Source organism: Ascaphus truei, chromosome 6 (assembly GCF_040206685.1).
Source record: "Ascaphus truei isolate aAscTru1 chromosome 6, aAscTru1.hap1, whole genome shotgun sequence".
In the NCBI taxonomy this organism is placed as follows: domain Eukaryota; kingdom Metazoa; phylum Chordata; class Amphibia; order Anura; family Ascaphidae; genus Ascaphus; species Ascaphus truei.
Window position 1 is genome coordinate 29,610,222 of NC_134488.1, and position 20,341 is coordinate 29,630,562.

General features: G+C 44.8%; 5 non-coding genes across 5 annotated transcripts; all 5 read right to left on the reverse strand.

The window, feature by feature from the left end:
- Positions 1-6,960: 6,960 nt before the first annotated feature.
- Positions 6,961-7,042, reverse strand: TRNAS-UGA (transfer RNA serine (anticodon UGA)). Its single transcript has one exon. It is a non-coding gene; the product is annotated as a tRNA-Ser (tRNA).
- Positions 7,043-11,841: 4,799 nt separating this feature from the next.
- Positions 11,842-11,923, reverse strand: TRNAS-UGA (transfer RNA serine (anticodon UGA)). The gene has a single exon. It is a non-coding gene; the product is annotated as a tRNA-Ser (tRNA).
- Positions 11,924-13,292: 1,369 nt separating this feature from the next.
- TRNAS-UGA (transfer RNA serine (anticodon UGA)) lies at positions 13,293-13,374 on the reverse strand. The gene has a single exon. It is a non-coding gene; the product is annotated as a tRNA-Ser (tRNA).
- A 604-nt stretch (positions 13,375-13,978) lies between these two features.
- On the reverse strand, positions 13,979-14,050 carry TRNAQ-CUG (transfer RNA glutamine (anticodon CUG)). Its single transcript has one exon. It is a non-coding gene; the product is annotated as a tRNA-Gln (tRNA).
- Positions 14,051-17,629: 3,579 nt separating this feature from the next.
- On the reverse strand, positions 17,630-17,701 carry TRNAQ-CUG (transfer RNA glutamine (anticodon CUG)). The gene has a single exon. It is a non-coding gene; the product is annotated as a tRNA-Gln (tRNA).
- Between the last annotated feature and the right edge of the window lie 2,640 nt (positions 17,702-20,341).

Consider the following 20,341-nt stretch of genomic DNA (forward strand, 5'->3'; position numbering starts at 1 on the left):
GTGCATGGCAGTTATAGAGGGCTGAGGTTAGTCCGCCCTTCTAAACAAGGGCCGCACACGCACACGGCAGGGAGCGGGGAGCCGACAGACAGCGGCAAAGATGGGAAAATTATCTTTTCGCGCCGCTATCGGCGCTGAATGTATGTATATGTGTGTGTGTGTGTGTATAAGTATTAAAAAATGTATTGGGGGTCTTTTTAAAAATGTATTGGAAAAAAAATTGAAGTGACTTCCAGCGATCGCGACCAAGCCGCCGCGCCGTCCTGTCGCTCCTACTATAAGCACACGCGACGGCGTCAATACATTTGTTTTGACGCGACATTGCCAGCACTATAAACTCAGCCTGATATGTGTCAGCCAGATAGGGGTTCCCTGAAATTTTTCGAAATGCTTCAATGGTTCCTCCAAACAAAAAAGGTTGGGAATCACTGATGTATGGTTTCGTTTTAATAATCCAGTATATAGTGTGGCATATATCAGATGACGAAGATAACCGAGCGAAACGCGTTGTTTTGAGGAAGACTTTTGGACACAGTGAGCCACCATAGGCAGACCTGAGTAGCCGTTCGTTGCCAGACCCTCCAGACGCGGGAGTCAGGACAAACGCCGAACGAACTGCAAAGGACAGCTGCTGTGAGTTCATCTGTATAGAAATTCAGACCACAGAGCAGTACAAATAATCCAGTGCTCCAAAAAAATTATTGTAGAGGTGTGTGACTGGGGATACGCTGAATATAAGTGTCTCTAAATATTGTAATAGACACACCATGTGTGTCAGCCTGTGAGCAATTGCCAGAAAGGATAATGTATAAGAAGGTAATGAGTAAACAGAGATAGTAAATGAAAGGCTTGTTACCGACTGGCTGCCACATGCAGCACTATCGCGTCGTAGTAAAATTACTCACAGGTAGGTGAAGTGCAAAAGATGATTAAAAATCTTGTGCAATCACTGGGAGCCAGCATCTCCTCCAACAGCAGCCTCTGATGACGGGCAGCGTGGCGTCAGGAAATAGTGGAATCCACGCGATGGAGCACAGTAGCCACAGCCAGGGAAAATCCCTCCGTATGGTAAAAGGGGGGGGTGAACGGGCCCCCAAACGAAGACTCCGTCACTGGCCAGACGCAGCCACAGTGCGGCTCGTCAATGATAAGTAACCGCCTGCCTCTTTTACCGGAATGGGTTGCTGTGTATAGCAGGGAGGAGATCACAGCTGGTATCCATATGAAAGCTTGCAGCAGCGTGTTACCAGCAGCGTGCAGCCAGGTAAGGAGTAGTAGTCTAGAGTAATGGATAAAACCTGAGCACAGCCCACCAGCACATCACAGGACACGAGGGTCTTCTTTAGAATGGTTTATTGATAAAAGGACATAGGGCAGAGTTCCTAAAGACGCTCTGACATGCCTCGCGCACAGGGCGCTTTATCAAAGAGTGGTCTGTTAGGACACACAACAGCTCATGTATAAAGGATATTACTTGATTACCTCAGGTGTATAGCATGATGATTAAGCTCCATCTACCAATCATGAACAGAATGAGTAGATGAATGGGTAATCAACAAGGGACTAACACACATATCCTAATACATGGGCAAAAACACATTTAAAACACATGTTTGTACTGCAAGTACAACAATGAAAAATGATAAAAACAATATTTAATCAAAGAATAATAAAAACACTATAAGGTACCACCCTAGGTCCAAAAATCAAATGAATATATAACATTATCATAAACACCAAGATTCAAAGACATATGAATAAATGTAACACATATAAAAGTATGTATATAGTGGGAGAAGGAAAAGCCCCAAACAAAAGCACTCTAGTATACCTATTCAAAGTACACAAATTCACAATATCTTTATTAAACAACTGTCACAGAACAAGGATAAAAGAAAGCAGAGAATGATTAAAACAAGGCATGGATCTCCTGTACGTAGAGAACTTAGCATGTATCCTCCATCAATGAATTCCAAATAGGAAAAAAGATCATGTCAAATCTGACAGAAAATGCACTCTAGTGTACCTGACAAGGCGAGTAGTTAATACAGACAAGAAGCCAAAGCAGAAGTGGCTATGGCCAAAAGGTCAAATCACATAGAACCAAAGCATAGTAATCCCATCTAAATCTCTGGGAAAGTCTCAAGTGACACAGTGCAAGGTTATATGATAGGGCCAAAGGATATACAGTCTAAAAAGACACACCTCATAACCATATATGCTAATTGTCATACATCACCAAATGTCAGGCACACAGCAAAATCATGGAGGAAGCATGGAGTAAAAGCTCAGAACATGTATACGTGTCCCTAGAGGGGGACAAACCAGGGGGTCCTGCCTACTGCACCTGCTCCTATGCGTTTCGGCCAAGAGCCTTCTACTGGGAGTGGTGAGGTATGCAGGGTAACAAGCACGCTTAAAAAGGATGTATAATTAGGCCCGTGAGTATAATCACCTGATTAGGATCAGCCAAATACTGCTGCGGCCAAGTTTATTCGAGCATTTGCCCGTTCTTGGCCGCAGCAGTAGCCTGGCGCGCGCCGGAGAGTGACGGGCGCGCGCCGAAGCAGTGGAAGAGCGCCCTCCGATCGGGGCGCTCTACCTACCGCTGCCGGGTCCGCCGGGTGCCCCGGAACCCCCTGCCGCCGTCCCCCACATCGCGGGACACCAGGGCTCCCTCGGGGAGCCCTGGACGCGCGTGCAGGGGGCGCAGGCTCCCGAAGACGCGTGACCACGCGTCGGTGACGCGCGGCACGCCGAGGGGCGGCCACTAGCAAGCCGGGAAATCTCCCGGCTTGCGGAACCGGCCACACTTTAATCAAGTGTGTCGGTAGTGTATAAAGTACACAGATGGTAAACAAGGGTGTGCATGATAAGTATACTTGCTGCATAGGTCTGTAACGCATTACAGTGAGGGATCCAATAGTATGGTATTATCCCAAGAACGCCCTCCCTCTCAAAAGAGGGCAGTACTGGCGAATCTGCCTCACTCTGTAGTGTGCGCATGCGCGTGTCGTCATAGCCTATTGCCCTCCACATAACTATGTCGCTTGGCTCTATGACGGGTCCGAATAGTGGGCGTACCTATCACGCAGGCACAGGAGGGAACTACTGGCAAGTCGTGCCTCTCAAATGTCACTGCGCATGACTAAGATATAATCGGGAATGATCCCGTGTCTCACTGAGGTATTCTGCTCTGGCTCATATCCAGGCAGATACGTGAGTCGCAAAGTGCGTTACACTGCGCACGCGTGCCCAAACAACAAGAGATCCCATACAACAACACGCCATCCTCGTGCAGAGCCATGTAACGCACATGCGCAGCAACCAGGCATCGGTCCTGCCATTAAGGCAAAAGTGACACATATAGAAGTTATACAGCAACCAGTGTACATATAAATATAGCGAGTGCTAGTAGCACAGCTAATGACCTCTCCCTGTATGGAAGGTCTTAAAGTCACCTGTAACACCTTGTTCAACTACAGGGTCCTGGGTTTGTACACAACCATTCTGTTAGAAGACTGGAATACACCTATATACAACCTTGGGTCTTCAATTCACTGGACTTATCTACTCCATTTGTGCGCTGTTATCCTGGAGAGACTCACCATCATATACTTCTGTGCCGAAGTAAACTACTTGATGACAACACTGTACCTATCTTTACCTTGTTACAACTAGGACATACATAATGGATTTCTCTTACAGCTGGAACTATCTTGAGTGATTCCTAAGGAATTAGCTTTTCTAGCATCATAGCTAAGACTAACATATGGATCAAAGACTATGCTTCTGTGACATCAATTATGTCACTTCCTCATCGTACTATTATGACAACATGCTTTATTCAATTGCTGTTCTTATATATGTATCTTTATCATTGCACAATGTATGTGTTTAATGGGACAGCAGTGTGATGGTGGATGAGACTCCATTTGATACGAGGGGAACTGTATATATATCCCTTATACTTATGTTCATTGAGGCCAAATTTATATACATATTTCATGTTTCATTACATATCAGTGTGCTTTGTTGTACTATATCCTTTTTCACTGGGTTAATAATAATGTTTATCTTGTTACAGGTGACTTTAAGACCTTCCATACAGGGAGAGGTCATTAGCTGTGCTACTAGCACTCGCTATATTTATATGTACACTGGTTGCTGTATAACTTCTATATGTGTCACTTTTGCCTTAATGGCAGGACCGATGCCTGGTTGCTGCGCATGCGCGTTACGTGGCTCTGCGCGAGGACGGCGTGTTGTTGTATGGGATCTCTTCTTGTTTGGGCATGCGTGCGCAGTGTAACGCACTTTGCGACTCACGTATCTGCCTGGATATGAGCCAGAGCAGAATACCCCAGTGAGACACGGGATCATTCCCGATTATATCTCAGTCATGCGCAGTGACATTTGAGAGGCGCGACTTGCCAGTAGTTCCCTCCTGTGCCTTCGTGATAGGTACGCCCACTATTCGGACTCGTCATAGAGCCAAGCGACATAGTTATATAGAGGGCGATTGGCTATGACGTCACGCGCATGCGCACACTACAGAGTGAGGCAGATTCGCCAGTACTGCCCTCTTTTGAGAGGGAGGGCGTTCTTGGGATAATACCATACTATTGGATCCCTCACTGTAACGCGTTACAGACCTATGCAGCAAGTATACTTATCATGCACACCCTTGTTTACCATCTGTGTACTATATATTTGGCTGATCCTAATCAGGTGATTATACTCACGGGCCTAATTATACATCCTTTTTAAGCGTGCTTGTTACCCTGCATACCTCACCACTCCCAGTAGAAGGCTCTTGGCCGAAACGCGTAGGAATGGGTGCAGTAGGCAGGACCCCCTGGTTTGTCCCCCTCTAGGGACATGTATACATTTACTGAGCTTTTACTCCATGCTTCCTCCATGATTTTGCTGTGTGCCTGACATTTGGTGATGTATGACAATTAGCATACTGTATATGGTTATGAGGTGTGTCTTTTTAGGCTGTATATTCTTTGGCCCTATCATATAACCTTGCACTGTGTCACTTGAGACTTTCCCAGAGATTTAGTTGGGATTACTATGCTTTGATTCTATGTGATTTGACCTTTTGGCCATAGCCACTTCTGCTTTGGCTTCTTGTCTGTATTAACTACTCGCCTTGTCAGGTACACTAGAGTGCATTTTCTGTCAGATTTGACATGATCTTTTTTCCTATTTGGAATTCATTGTTGGATTATATATGCTAAATTCTGTACGTACAGGGGATCCATGCCTTGTTTTAATCATTCTCTGCTTTCTTTTATCCTTATTCTGTGACAGTTGTTTAATAAAGATATTGTGAATTTGTGTACTTTGAATAGGTATACTAGAGTGCTTTTGTTTGGGGATTTTCCTTCTCCCACTATATTTATTGGCCCATATAGCACCACCGACTTATCATTGCATATTAATTTACAAGTCGGTATTTAGTAACATTTATTTATCTTCTGAATGCAGGGTCCGCTCTCTCTCTTAAAAAAGTATGTATATGTAGATTGCGTGGGGCGACTGGATCTAGTCTATCACTAAAGATGATGAACAGATATTGAAAAAGTGACCATTTGTCAATGGATTAATGTTGAATAACTGCTGAACCAATAATCAGTGGTACATTCAAAACCGATTAGATAATAAATGTATTAATCCATGAGAAAATGTTTAAGCTTCCATTCTACGTTTAACCCCTTAGGGTATAACGTATCCATGGTAAATATCCAATGCATCACTCTCTTGTTGAGGGTGTTGAGTCTATCACCCCCTCTAACCCATGGGGCAATGTATTCAATCCCAAGGAATTGGAAATTAGCAATGCCCCCTTTGGGACACTGCAAAAAGTGTCTTGATACCGGGTGTTCTAAATCTCTCTTTATTATTAGTCTAGCATGTTCTGCCATTCTGGTTTTGAGGGGCCTAATGGTCCTCCCTATATACTTTTTATTACATCCACAGGATATCATATATACCACGAAACTTGTGTGGCAATTGATAAATGTGGAAATTTTGGAATTAAATTTAGGGTAAATCATTTGAAATTGTTTGATAGATTTAGCATATTTACACAAACTACATCTTCCACATGTGTAGAAACTAGAAGGAATATTCGATAAACGATCTGGTGCAGAAGAAAAAAGGCTGGGGGATAGCGAAAAGAGGCCAATGTTCTGGCCTTTTTAAAAACAAACTTAGGGCCTTCTTTAGTGACCATATCAAGGTCCGAATCTAGTTTTAAGGTATTCCAATGTTTATGAACAATTGATTTGATTTGGTTCGCCTGACCATTGAAGTTGTATTATATTCATTGTATGTTACTTTATTGATCATTTACATTTTGGATCAGATCTCAGGAACAGGTGTGGCAGTGTCACAGACACGTGGGAGGGTAGTAGCAGATCATAATGAGAGAGAAGAGACTCATAAATAGATTTGCTGTTATCAGACTCAGAAAGGTGGCGAATAGAACCGCAAAAAGGAGTCCAAGGGCCGTTTTATAGTGGCGGGGCACGCTGCGCCATGTGTGTGCATGGCAGTTATAGAGGGCTGCGGTTAGTCCGCCCTTCTAAACAAGGGCCGCCCACGCACACGGCAGGGAGCGTGGAGCCGACAGACAGCGGCAAAGAGGGGAAAATAATCTTTTCGCGCTGCTATCGGCGCTAAATGTATGTATATGTGTGTGTGTGTATAAGTATTAAAAAATGTATTGGGGGTCTTGTCGCTCCTACTATAAGCGCACGCGACGGCGTCAATACATTTGTTTTGACGCGACGTTGCCAGCACTATAAACTCAGCCTGATATGTGTCAGCCAGATAGGGGTTCCCTGAAATTTTTCGAAATGCTTCAATGATTCCTCCAAACAATAAAGGTTGGGAATCACTGAAGTATGGTTTCGTTTTAATAATCCAGTAACTGGGGGAAATAGCTTTCGTAGCCGGCAGGATTTGAACCTGCGCGGGGAAACCCCAATGGATTTCAAGTCCATCGCCTTAACCACTCAGCCACAACTACTTGATGTGAACTTTCAAACAGTACGGCTATATTAATCCTCTCTACCATATGTAGAATGCGTGGGACGACTGGATCTAGTCTATCACTAAAGATAATGAACAGATATTGAAAAAGTGACCATTTGTCAACTAGTAGTGCCCCAAGGGTACCGACAACAATTGTTACGGGTAGCTCACTCTATTCCGTTAGCGGGACATTAGGGGGTCACCAGGACGCGAGCCCGGTTATTACAGCGTTACTACTGGCCGGGGGCATCCCGGGATGCGAGCAACTTCTGCCACTCCTGTGATGCCTGCCAGCGAGTGGGTAAGGCAGGCGACCGTGTGAAGGCACCCCTGAGACCCCTACCGATAATAGGGGAACCATTCCAGAAGGTAGCGATGGACCTTATAGGACCCCTTATGATTCCTAGCAGGTCAGGGAAGCGCTACATCCTCACAGTGTTGGATTTTGCCACCCGGTACCCTGAGGCGGTAGCGCTTGGCACCATAAGTGCCAAGACAGTGGCAGCAGCTTTGCTGAACATTTTCTCTAGGGTAGGTTTCCCTAGTGAGATCCTAACCGATCAGGAGTCGCAGTTCATGAGTGAACTGTTACATTGTCTCTGGGATGCATGCGGTGTACAGCACCAGCGCACTACCCCTTACCATCCCCAGACAAACGGATTATGTGAGAGGTTTAACGGTACCCTGTAGCAGATGCTTCGGACCTTTATAGAGGCGGAGGGGAAAGACTGGAAGATTCACCTGCAGCACTTGCTGTTTGCATACCGAGAGGTATCACAAGAATCTACAGGCTTCTCCCCCTTCGAGCTACTATATGGCCGCAGGGTACGTGGACCTCTGGACCTATTTCGTGAGGGATGGGAAGGGGAGACTACTGCTACTGATGCTTCAGTGATCCAGTATGTAGTAGATCTCAGAGACCGGTTAGAGATGCTCATGGGGGTGGCCCAGGACCACCTCAGGGCTGCTCAGACCAAGCAAAAGCAATGGTATGACCAGCATGCCCGTAGCAGAGAATTCATCCCAGGACAGCAGGTGCTTGTTCTCAAACCCACTCGGGAGAACAAGCTGATGGCTGCCTGGTCGGGACCGTACTCGGTTATCCGAAAGGTGAATGAGTGCAACTATGTTGTACAGGTAGAGCCTGAGAGGCACAAGACATATCACATTAACATGTTGAAGGAATACAGAGCACCGAGTATGGGAGCAGTGCTGGCCATTTGTAGCCCACTGCTGGAAGATCCGGTGAGCAATGCTCTGCCTGATCTCCTTGGGGAGGCTAGGCAGGGAAACACTGTGGAACCAGTGGAGATAGGGACACAGTTGAGTGCTAGGCAGAAGAGAGAAGCCAGGGACATGTTAGCTCAGTTTAGTGCCCTCTTCACTGACATGCCGGTGATCACACATCTCACAAAACACCCAGTGCACACAGGGGACCTGCAGCCTCTGCATAAGCATGCTTATAGAGTGTCAGCAAAGGTCAAGACAAGTATGGAGAGAGAGATAGAGGAGATGCTGACCCTAGGGGTAATTACTCCATCCCAGAGCCCTTGGGCAAGTCCAGTAGTCCTAGTTCCTAAAAAGGACAAGACCACCCGGTTTTGTGTGGACTACCGGTTGCTCAATGCTGGGACAGTGTCAGATGCTTACCCCATGCCCCGCATGGATGAGTTACTAGATGAACTCGCGGGGGCAAAGTATCTGACCACCATGGATTTGAGCAAAGGCTATTGGCAAATCCCACTGACCCTGGAGGCTAGGGAGAAGTCAGCATTCATCACTCCAAGTGGCCTCTATGAGTTTTTGGTGATGCCATTTGGGATGAAGAATGCCCCGGCTACCTTTCAATGCCTGGTCAATAGGTTACTGGAAGGGATGCAGAGCTATGCCAGGGCTTACTTAGATGACATTGCTGTCTTTAGTAGTTCCTGGGAATCCCACATAGGACATGTAGCTGCGGTGCTGGATGGATCAGGGAGGCTGGGCTTACCTTGAAACCCACTAAGTGTATGGTAGGGATGGAAGAAGTCCTGTACTTAGGGCACAGGGTGGGTTGAGGGCATCTCAAACCAGAGCCAGCCAAGGTAGAAGCCATAGTTCAGTGACCTGTTCCAAAAACCAAGAAACAGGTCATGGCATTTTTGGGCACCGCAGGGTACCATAGGAAATTTGTCCCACAGTACAGCGCCGTGGCCAAAACCCTGACTGACCTGACTAAGAAGCAACTGCCTGTGCTTATTACCTGGACTCCTGCCTGTGAAACTGCTTTCCAGGTACAGAAAGCTGCGCTTGCTGAGGCCCTCATCCTGGCTGCCCCAGAACAACCACCTGAATTGGCTACAGAGGGTATCAGGGGAAAATGCCAAGTTGCTGAGATGGAGCTTGGCTTTACAAGAATTTGAATTTACCATTCAGCACAAAAAGGGCAGTGAAAACAGCAATACTGATGGACTTTCCCACCAGGACTATCCCTCTGAGACTGAATTCATTAATGGTGCCAGCAGTACCCCACTCCCCGTTAGGGCCAGTGGGCCACAGGTCACCCATAAAGAAGGGGAGGTGTAGAGGGAGAAAGGGTGTGGCCCGGGATTAAAGGGGTTGCACCCCATTTGGCCATCCCCTGACCTCACCAGGGAGACAAGGGGTTAACTGGGCTGAGGTCCAGAAATGTGATTTAACCCTTGTTATGACATGAAAATGTATATTCCCCTGTTCCCATGCTTTATTGTAACATCTGGTTTAATCAGTGTCTGCATCACACACACACTAGGATCCATCCGGGAGTACAAGGGTTAATAGTTCTTTAGTGATTATAGCCCTTTGTGCAATTTTCCCGCCTTTTCAGGCACCATTTTGCAGGGTCCCATACGCCGCCATTGGAGCTCCATGCGTTTCAATGGCGAATCTTGCTGTTTTGGTCCTGTTTCCTGTGAAGACCAGCAGATGGCGTCCGAGAGGAGGAGCGGCGGTTTCCCATTGTAAGTCAATGGGCCCATTGACTTCAATGGAGATTCCTCGAAGGAGCTTTCCAGGAACGAGTTGGCTGCCGTCCAAACCGCAAAACCGCAAAGCGGATACTTTTTCAATAAGAGAGCTTTGATCACTTAACAGTCAAGTTCAACGACAAGTGGCGTGGGAATAAACAGTTCTAGAGCACCTAGAAATAAAATTCTTTTTGCCCCTAGTTCCTAGGCCTCCCCCCCACTCGACCACAACCGGGTCCCCGAATCCTGGACCCCCGATAAGGGTTGAACCGAGAAGAGCAGGTCGCGCCATAGGTTCCAATGGCGGCGGCAGAAACAGCTCTGAAAAACGGCTAAGTGTAAAAAGATGAAATTTAGGAATCCATAGCTCTGGTTCCGGAGGGTCCAGAGGATCAGGGTTTGGGGTACCTGTAGCCACTGCTCCGGCATCGCTGCAGAACCATCCTTGACCCTCTTGGACCAACCCGACGGAGTATGGACCCCCTTGAAAGTTCGGGACTTTTCCCATAGACTCCAATGGCGGCCAATCTCAATTGACCGGCTATGGCGGAAAACCCCATTGACTTCAACAGCGGCGTAGCCCCGTTGAAAGTCTATGGTGGCGGATTCCCATAGCCGCCAACGGCGGCGGTTTGCCATTGAAAGTCTATGGTGGTGGAGCCCGTTGTTTTCAATGGCGATTTAGTGAAAAAACGTGATTTAATTTACAGCGGAGTTTATTGTATTAAAATAGGAAATGGTTTAAGGTGTATTTGTGTAACTCCGGTTCCGAAGGTCGTAGCAAGTCGCAAATTGGAACATAGGGTGTTCCAGTTCCGGCATTGAGAACTGGGAAGTTTGGACCCGCTGGACCCAACGGAACCGGATATTTTAAGATGTTTGTGTTTTATCTTTAATACTGTGTCCCAAAGCAGGGATTAAACCCAGAGGAAATTCCTTTGCATACCAGGGTAGCATATGGCCAGAGAGGCGACCCAATGTCTAGGACTTAAGTATTGTTCAAAGGATTTTGTCACCCTCACTGTTTACCTGAGGGTGGAGACGGCTCAAACCAGAGCAGTCTATAAGTGTCACATTTCACACCTCACAACATAGAATATCCTGCCAGGAATTCCGTTTGGTAGACTAGCTGGCATTCCTGATGCAGATGAGGGGCTACAGAAATGAGACCCCAGAGTTCTAATGCGCATGTGCCAACTAGCTGGGGGCGTGTATCAAAATGTGTTCCCATGTTAGGGAGTGGCTACAGGTAATTGAAAACCAATCACCTGTACTTAATGTTAAAGATAGGGTTACAAAAGGTTTATAAACTGTTGTACACCCTTCATCCTTTGTCTTCTGATATCATCTTGATTGTACCTGATTGCGAGAGAATTGCTATGCAACATACTTCTCATCCCCCATCCCCAAAGTAAGTGTACTTCTTGTCTTGTTACTGTATTATTTCGTGTGTTCACCTATCCAAAGGAATAAATATACTTTATTATATCTAAGCCTTGTTCAGTTCAAACCCAGTTATTTGGTGTAAATTACAACCTGTCATAAGCTATCGTCACAGTGACTTCCAGAGATCGCGACCAATCCGCCGCGCCGTCCTGTCGCTCCTACTATAAGCGCACGCGACGGCATCAATACATTTGTTTTGATGCGACGTTGCCAGCACTATAAACTCAGCCTGATATGTGTCAGCCAGATAGGGGTTCCCTAAGATTTTTCGAAATGCTTCAATGGTTCCTCCAAACAAAAAAGGTTGGGAATCACTGATGTATGGTTTCATTTTAATAATCCAGTAATTGGGGGGAAAAGCTTTCATAGCCGGAAGGATTTGAACCTGCGCGGGGACACCCCAATGGATTTCAAGTCCATCGCCTTAACCACTCGGCCACGACTACTTGATGTGAACTTTTAAACTGTACGGCTATATTAATCCTCTCTACAATATGTAGATTGCGTGGGACGACTGGATCTAGTCTATCACTAAAGATAATGAACAGATATTGAAAAAGTGACCAATTGATTAATGTTGAATAACTGCTGAACCAATAATCAGTGGTACATTCCAAATCAATTAGATATTAAATGTATTAATCCATGAGAAAATGTTTAAGCTCCCATTCTACGTTTAACCCCTTAGGGTATAATGTATCCATGGTAAATATCCAATGCATCTCTCTCTTGTTGAGGGTGTTGAGTCTATCACCCCCTCTAACCCATGGGGCAATGTATTCAATCCCAGTGAATTGGAAATTAGCAATGCCCCCTTTGGGACACTGCAAAAAGTGTCTTGATACCGGGTGTTCTAAATCTCTCTTTATTATTAGTCTAGCATGTTCTGCCATTCTGGTTTTGAGGGGCCTAATGGTCCTCCCTATATACTTTTTATTACATCCACAGGATATCATATATACCACGAAACTTGTGTGGCAATTGATAAATGTGGAAATTTTGTAATTAAATTTAGGGTAAATCATTTGAAATTGTTTGATAGATTTAGCATATTTATACAAACTACATCTTCCACCTGTGTAGAAACTAGAAGGAATATTCGATAAACGATCTGGTGCAGAAGAAAAAAGATTGGGGGATAGCAAAGATCCCAATGTTCTGGCCTTTTTAAAAACAAACTTAGGGCCTTCTTTAGTGACCATATCAAGGTCCGAATCTAGTTTTAAGGTATTCCAATGTTTATGAGCAATTGATTTGATTTGGTTCGCCTGACCATTGAAGTTGTATTATATTCATTGTATGTTACTTTATTGATCATTTACATTTTAGATTAGATCTCAGGAACAGGTGTGGCAGTGTCACAGACACGTGGGAGGGTAGTAGCAGATCATAATGAGAGAGAAGAGACTCATAAATAGATTTGCTGTTATCAGACTCACAAAGGTGGCGAATAGAACCGCAAAAAGGAGTCCAAGGGCCGTTTTATAGTAGCGGGGCATGCTGCGCCATGCGTGTGCATGGCAGTTATAGAGGGCTGAGGTTAGTCCGCCCTTCTAAACAAGGGCCGCACACGCGCACGGCAGGGAGCGGGGAGCCGACAGACAGTGGCAAAGATGGGAAAATAATCTTTTCGCGCCGCTATCGGCGCTGAATTTATATATATGTGTGTGTGTGTATAAGTATTAAAAAATGTATTGGAGGTCGGGTTCCCCGAGATATTTCGAAATGCTTCAAGGGTTCCTCCAAACAAAAAGGTTGGGAAGCACTGATGTATGGTTTCGTTTTAATAATCTAGTAATTGGGGGAAAAAGCATTCGTAGCCGGCAGGATTTGAACCTGCGCGGGGAAACCCCAATGGATTTCAAGTCCATCGCCTTAACCACTCGGCCACGACTACTTGATGTGAATTTTAAACTGTACGGCTATAATACTCCTCTCTACAATAAAAGCTGCGTGATCGCCTGTTAAAGGTGCGCAGAGAAATTGACTGATTCTGTCCACTCTCACTGCACTTCTCTTACAGACTGATGCAGCCCGGTAGGACCTACATAAAGAGAGTTCCATTCAGAAGGTTTCGGTGTTAAAAGTTCTGTTCTCCTGTGACACCCAGTGTTTTCCACCAGGAGTTCCCCAGGATTCCTTAAACCTAAAGAGTTCCCTGCAATTTTCAGGTCATTGTACCAAATCCAGAAGAATTTATAATGCAATTTATCACAGATGCAGTATTAAAGAGCGTTGGGGTTCTTTACAATGCGTTGATATCAGACGCGTTTTTGAGAGGGTTGGGTTTCCCCAGAATTTCAAAATATAATTATAGAATTCCTTAACCAAAACAAAGTTGAACCCCTCTGCATTAAACCTGGTATATTATGCGGGTAAATTGACACATTGAATTTTAAAATGTAAAAGAAAATAAACAAATTATACATTTGAAAGAAAATTGCTTTGTTTATGAAGGCATCTTTGTTGCAATAACATAATTAAAGGCAATAATAACAATAAGGTTCCACCGAGATTTGAACTCGGATCGCTGGATTCAGAGTCCAGAGTGCTAACCATTACACCATGGAACCTATAGATATGAGAACACAAAAATGAAGAAAAGAAAAACGCAATTAGTACACTCATATAGTGTGGCATATATCAGGTGACGAAGCTAACTGAGCGAAACGCGTTGTTTTGAGGAAGACTTTTGGACACAGTGAGCCACCATAGGCAGACCTGAGTAGCCGTTCATTGCCAGTCCCTCCGGACGCGGGAGTCAGGACAAACGCCGAACGAACTGCAAAGGACAGCTGCTGTGAGTTCATCTGTATAGAAATTCAGACCACAGAGCAGTCCAAACAATCCAGTGCTCCAAAAAAATTATTGTAGAGGTGTGTGACTGGGGATACGCTGTATATAAGTGTCTCTAAATATTGTAATAGAAACACCATGTGTGTCAGCCTGTGAGCAATTGCCAGAAAGGATAATGTACCATTTTTCAATGGATTAATGTTGAATAACTGCTGAACCAATAATCAGTGGTACATTCAAAACCGATTAGATAATAAATATATTAATCCATGAGAAAATGTTTAAGCTTCCATTCTACGTTTAACCCCTTAGGGTATAACGTATCTATGGTAAATATCCAATGCATCTCTCTCTTGTTGAGGGTGTTGAGTCTATCACCCCCTCTAACCCATATGCAATGTATTCAATCCCAGAGAATTGGAAATTAGCAATGCCCCCTTTCGGACACTGCAAAAAGTGTCTTGATACCGGGTGTTCTAAATCTCTCTTTATTATTAGTCTAGCATGTTCTGCCATTCTGGTTTTGAGGGGCCCAATGGTCCTACCTATATACTTTTTATTACATCCACAGGATATCATATATTCCACAAAACTTGTGTGGCAATTGATAAATGTGGAAATTTTGTAATTAAATTTAGGGTAAATCGTTTGAAATTGTTTGATAGATTTAGCATATTTATACAAACTACATCTTCCACATGTGTAGAAACTAGAAGGAATATTCGATAAACGATCTGGTGCAGAAGAAAAAAGGCTGGGGGATAGCGAAGATGCCAATGTTCTGGCCTTTTTAAAAACAAACTTAGGGCCTTCTTTAGTGACCATATCAAGGTCCGAATCTAGTTTTAAGGTATTCCAATGTTTATGAACAATTGATTTGATTTGGTTCGCCTGACCATTGAAGTTGTATTATATTCATTGCATGTTACTTTATTGATCATTTACATTTTGGATTACATCTCAGGAACAGGTGTGGCAATGTCACAGACACATGGGAGGGTAGTAGCAGATCATAATGAGAGAGAAGAGACTCATAAATAGATTTGCTGTTATCAGACTCACAAAGGTGGCGTATAGAACCGCAAAAATGAGTCTAAGGGCCGTTTTATAGTGGTGGGGCGCGCTGCGCCTTGCATGTGCACGGCAGTTATAGAGGGCTGAGGTTAGTCAGCCCTTTTATACAAGGGCCGCGCACGCGCATGGCAGGGAGCGGGGAGCCGACAGACAGCGGCAAAGATGGGAAAATAATCTTTTCGTGCCGCTATCGGCGCTTAATGTATGTATATGTGTGTGTGTGTGTGTGTGTATAAGTATTAAAAATCTATTGGGGGTCTTTTAAAAATGTATTGGGTGTCTTTTTTTAAAATGTATTGAGGCAGTGGGGTTCTTTTTAAAATGTATTGAGGCGGTGGGGGTCATTTAAAAATGTATTTCGGCAGTGGGGGTCTTTTAAAAATGTATTGGCGGGGCGGGGTATTTTTATTATGTATTGCGGGGTGGGGTTACCTGTATTTAGAGGGGTGGGGTTTTTTGGTGTGTATTTTGTGGGGGGGTGTAGACGGACATTCACAGAGGTACACAATTGGAGACTTGATACGGTGAAATTATAACGAGGCTTTATTGTGCCTTTTCCTTAACATTAGGAAACCATCCAAACAAGGGGGAAACAAAGCTTCTATTCACTTGGGAGTATTTCTAGTGAAATACTATGCAATTTCACAACTCCCTTAGTTAAGCATGTCTCCCAGCCCCAAACAAATAGCATGAAATGAACAGATATAAAAAGTCTTGTAATAAAAGTCTTATCTGTTAGCTGCTGTAGAGTAAGCTTCTCTGCTCTCCTGGAACCGCACCCGTGTGTGCACAGAAAATGTCAGCATCCAGGTTTAGAAGTCTTATTTGTCAGCTCCAGAGATCTGTGTTCTCTTGGTCAGTCTCTCCTGGGAGACTCAAGAACCTCTGCTCTGTCTCCAAAGTTCAGCTCACACGTGAGCTAAGGAGCCACTTCCTGTCTCAAAGGCAGGCTTTTTCTACCACCTATAATCAGGCAGGTGGTGTTAGTTAATTTGCTACCAGCAGTTAACCACCACACTGCTGGATTAGAGGCACATTTGTGAACAGGGATAAGTCCCCTGTTACAGGGGGATTGAGTGATAGTGGGGTAATTGACGGAAGGCAGGAGTGAGTGGAGAGGGGGGGGAGTGAGTGAGGAAAAGAGGGAGTAAGAGTGAGACGCAGGGGAGATAAATACATGCGAGGCGGGAGGGGGAGGAGAGTGGGTGAGACACAGGAGAGAGAAATACATGGGTATAGGGTAAGAAATAGAGGTGGCTCGTGACGGGTGAAATTAACCTAAGGCCGCGCTTATAGTGCCGGCGATGCTGACGCCAGGCTGCGTTGCTAGAAAATTCAAATTGAAGTGACTTCCAGCGATCGCGACCAAGCCGCCGCGCCGTCCTATTGCTCCTACTATAAGCGCACGCGACGGCGTCAATACATTTGTTTTGACGCGACGTTGCCAGAACTATAAACGCAGCCTAATATGTGTCAGCCAGATAGGGGTTCCCGAGATTTTTCGAAATGCTTCAAGGGTTCCTCCAAACAAAAAATGTTGGGAATCACTGATGTATGGTTTCGTTTTAGTAATCCAGTAATTGGGGGAAAAAGCTTTTGTAACCAGCAGGATTTGAACCTGCACGGGGAAACCCCAATGGATTTCAAGTCCATCACCAAAACCACTCATCCACGACTACCTGATGTGAACTTTCAAATTGAAAAAGGCTATATTAATCCTCTCTACAATAAAAGCTGCGTGATCGCCTGTTATAGGTGCGCAGAGAAATTGACTGATTCTGTCCACTCTCACTGCACGTCTCTTACAGACTGATGCAGCCCGGTAGGACCTACATAAAGAGAGCTCCATTCAGAAGGTTTTGGTGTTAAAAGTTCTGGTCTCCTGTGACACCCAGTGTTTTCCAACAGGAGTTCCCCAGGATTTCCTAAACCTAAAGGGTTCCCTGCCATTTTCAGGTCATTGTACCAAATCCAGAAGAATTTATAATGCAATTTATCACAGATGCAGTATTAAAGAGCGTTGGGGTTCTTTACAATGCGTTGATATCAGACGCGTTTTTTGAGAGGGTTGGGTTTCCCCAGAATTTCAAAATATAATTATAGGATTCCTTAACCAAAACAAAGTTGAACTGCATTAATCCCGGTATATTATGCGGGTAAATTGACACATTGAATTTTAAAATGTAAAAGAAAATAAACAAATTGTATATTTGAAAGAAAATTGCTTTGTTTATGAAGGCATCTTTGTTGCAATAACATAATTAAATGCAATAATAACAATAAGGTTCCACCGAGATTTGAACTCGGATCGCTGGATTCAGAGTCCAGAGTGCTAACCATTACACCATGGAACCTATAGATATGAGAACACAAAAATGAAGAAAAGAAAAACGCAATTAGTACACTCATATAGTGTGGCATATATCAGGTGACGAAGCTAACCAAGCGAAATGCGTTGTTTTGAGGAAGACTTTTGGACACAGTGAGCCGCCGTAGGCAGACCTGAGTAGCCGTTCGTTGCCAGACCCTCCGGACGCGGGAATCAGGACAAACGCCGAACGAACTGCAAAGGACAGCTGCTGTGAGTTCATCTGTATAGAAATTCAGACCACAGAGCAGTCCAAACAATCCAGTGCTCCAAAAAAATTATTGTAGAGGTGTGTGACTGGGGATACGCTGTATATAAGTGTCTCTAAATATTGTAATAGACACACCATGTGTGTCAGCCTGTGAGCAATTGCCAGGAAGGATAATGTATAAGAAGGTAATGAGTAAACGGAGATAGTAAATGAAAGGCTTGTTACCGACTGGCTGCCACATGCAGCATGATCGCATCGTAGTAAAATTACTCACAGGTAGGTGAAGTGCAAAAGATGATTAAAAATCTTGTGCAATCACTGGGAGCCAGCATCTCCTCCAACAGCAGCCTCTGATGACGGGCAGCGTGGCGTCAGGAAATAGTGGAATCCACGCGATGGAGCACAGTAGCCACAGCCAGGGAAAATCCCTCCGTATGGTAAAAGGGGGGGGTGAACGGGCCCCCAAACGAAGACTCCGTCACTGGCCAGACGCAGCCACAGTGCGGCTCGTCAATGATAAGTAACCGCCTGCCTCTTTTACCGGAATGGGTTGCTGTGTATAGCAGGGAGGAGATCACAGCTGGTATCCATATGAAAGCTTGCAGCAGCGTGTTACCAGCAGCGTGCAGCCAGGTAAGGAGTAGTAGTCTAGAGTAATGGATAAAACCTGAGCACAGCCCACCAGCACATCACAGGACACGAGGGTCTTCTTTAGAATGGTTTATTGATAAAAGGACATAGGGCAGAGTTCCTAAAGACGCTCTGACATGCCTCGCGCACAGGGCGCTTTATCAAAGAGTGGTCTGTTAGGACACACAACAGCTCATGTATAAAGGATATTACTTGATTACTTCACATGCAGCACTATCGCGTCGTAGTAAAATTACTCACAGGTAGGTGAAGTGGAAAAGATGATTAGAAATCTTGTGCAATCGCTGGGAGCCAGCGTCTCCTCCAACAGCAGCCTCTGATGACGGGCAGCGCGGCGTCAGGAAATAGGGGAATCCCCGTGATGGAACAGGCATATGCTTGTATGTAGCAAAAGCCTGCTGGTCTGCCACGTCCGCTTCTCATTCTGGAACGCCTCTGGTCCCACTTATCAATGGATTTCATAGTAGAGCTACCTATTTCAAATAATATGAATACCATCCTGGTCATCGTGGATCGTTTTTCAAAGCAGGCCCATTTCATACCACTCAAGTGCCTTCCCAATTCTGCTACTCTTGCTGAGGTCTATATCAAGGAGATTTTTTCTACAATTCTCTTGAATCCCCTAGCGGCTGACGCGTGACAGCGTGTAGTGAGCTGTGCAGCGAGGGGGGACTGGGACCGGCTCGGAAGGATTCCCCTGCTGGTGGGGAACGCTCGTGCTGCCGCCCGCTCCGCCGGGCGCAGTGGGTCCCAGGCCCTACAGTAGGGGCAGTGGAGCACAGTATATTAAAGGTAAAACCTGCCAGTCAAGATGGGACCCAGGTGATTTTCTGAGAATTTCATTTCTGTAGACTACGTAGTTTAATACAACTATTTTTAATACCGCTTGGTTAAAAAAACAATCGGGCTTCCATATGTAAATTATTGTCATATGTCTGTTTTATGACTAAATATTACCGGAAGACATGATTCAAATGTTGCATTTTGAATTAAAGATTTGGAGAACAACGTTACTGGTTTTATGAAAGTTTTAGAAGGAAAAATGCAAAAAACTGTGTCAAAATAACACATATTTCTCATTGCGTTTGGCAGCGGTGCTCAAACTGGGGGCGCAAGAATTTCTTGGGGGGGGGGCACAGTGGTTTTAGTGGCCCCACGCTCTTCCCCACAGCATTTAAATTAAATCCTGGGTGAGGCATGAGGCCTCTGTAACTCCTTTACCTGGTCTCTGGCGACGTGTCGCCATGGCAACGCGGCGTCCAATGATGCCGCGGGGTCATGTTATGTCACATGTCGCCATGGCAACATGGGTCAAACGGTGCAATGGGTCACGTGATGTCACATGACCCGCGACGTCATTTGACGCCGAGTCCTTGGGGAGGGGGGGGGCACGAGTGCTGCGGCTCCCTGTCTGGGGGGCGCAGCTCAACATGTTTACGCACCCCTGGCTTATGGTTTATGGTTTTATGACTATGCGTACTGCAAAATATGTAGGCACCATATCTCTATTTCTTTCGCAAAACCCACCTCCCTTTTTTCTTTACCATCCTTGTCCAGTCCCTATGTCCATTATTTCCAGATGTCTGATTTATAACTAAATTCTACAGGAAAACTTGAATATAATTTAGCATTTTTAATTATTAATCATCTGGAGCAAAAGGTTTTTATAAAAAGTAATGATTTCATATGCATTTTATAATTTAAAATTAAAATAACAGTATGCAAACCTACTTTTTTTTAAAGATTTATAAATAAACATAAAAT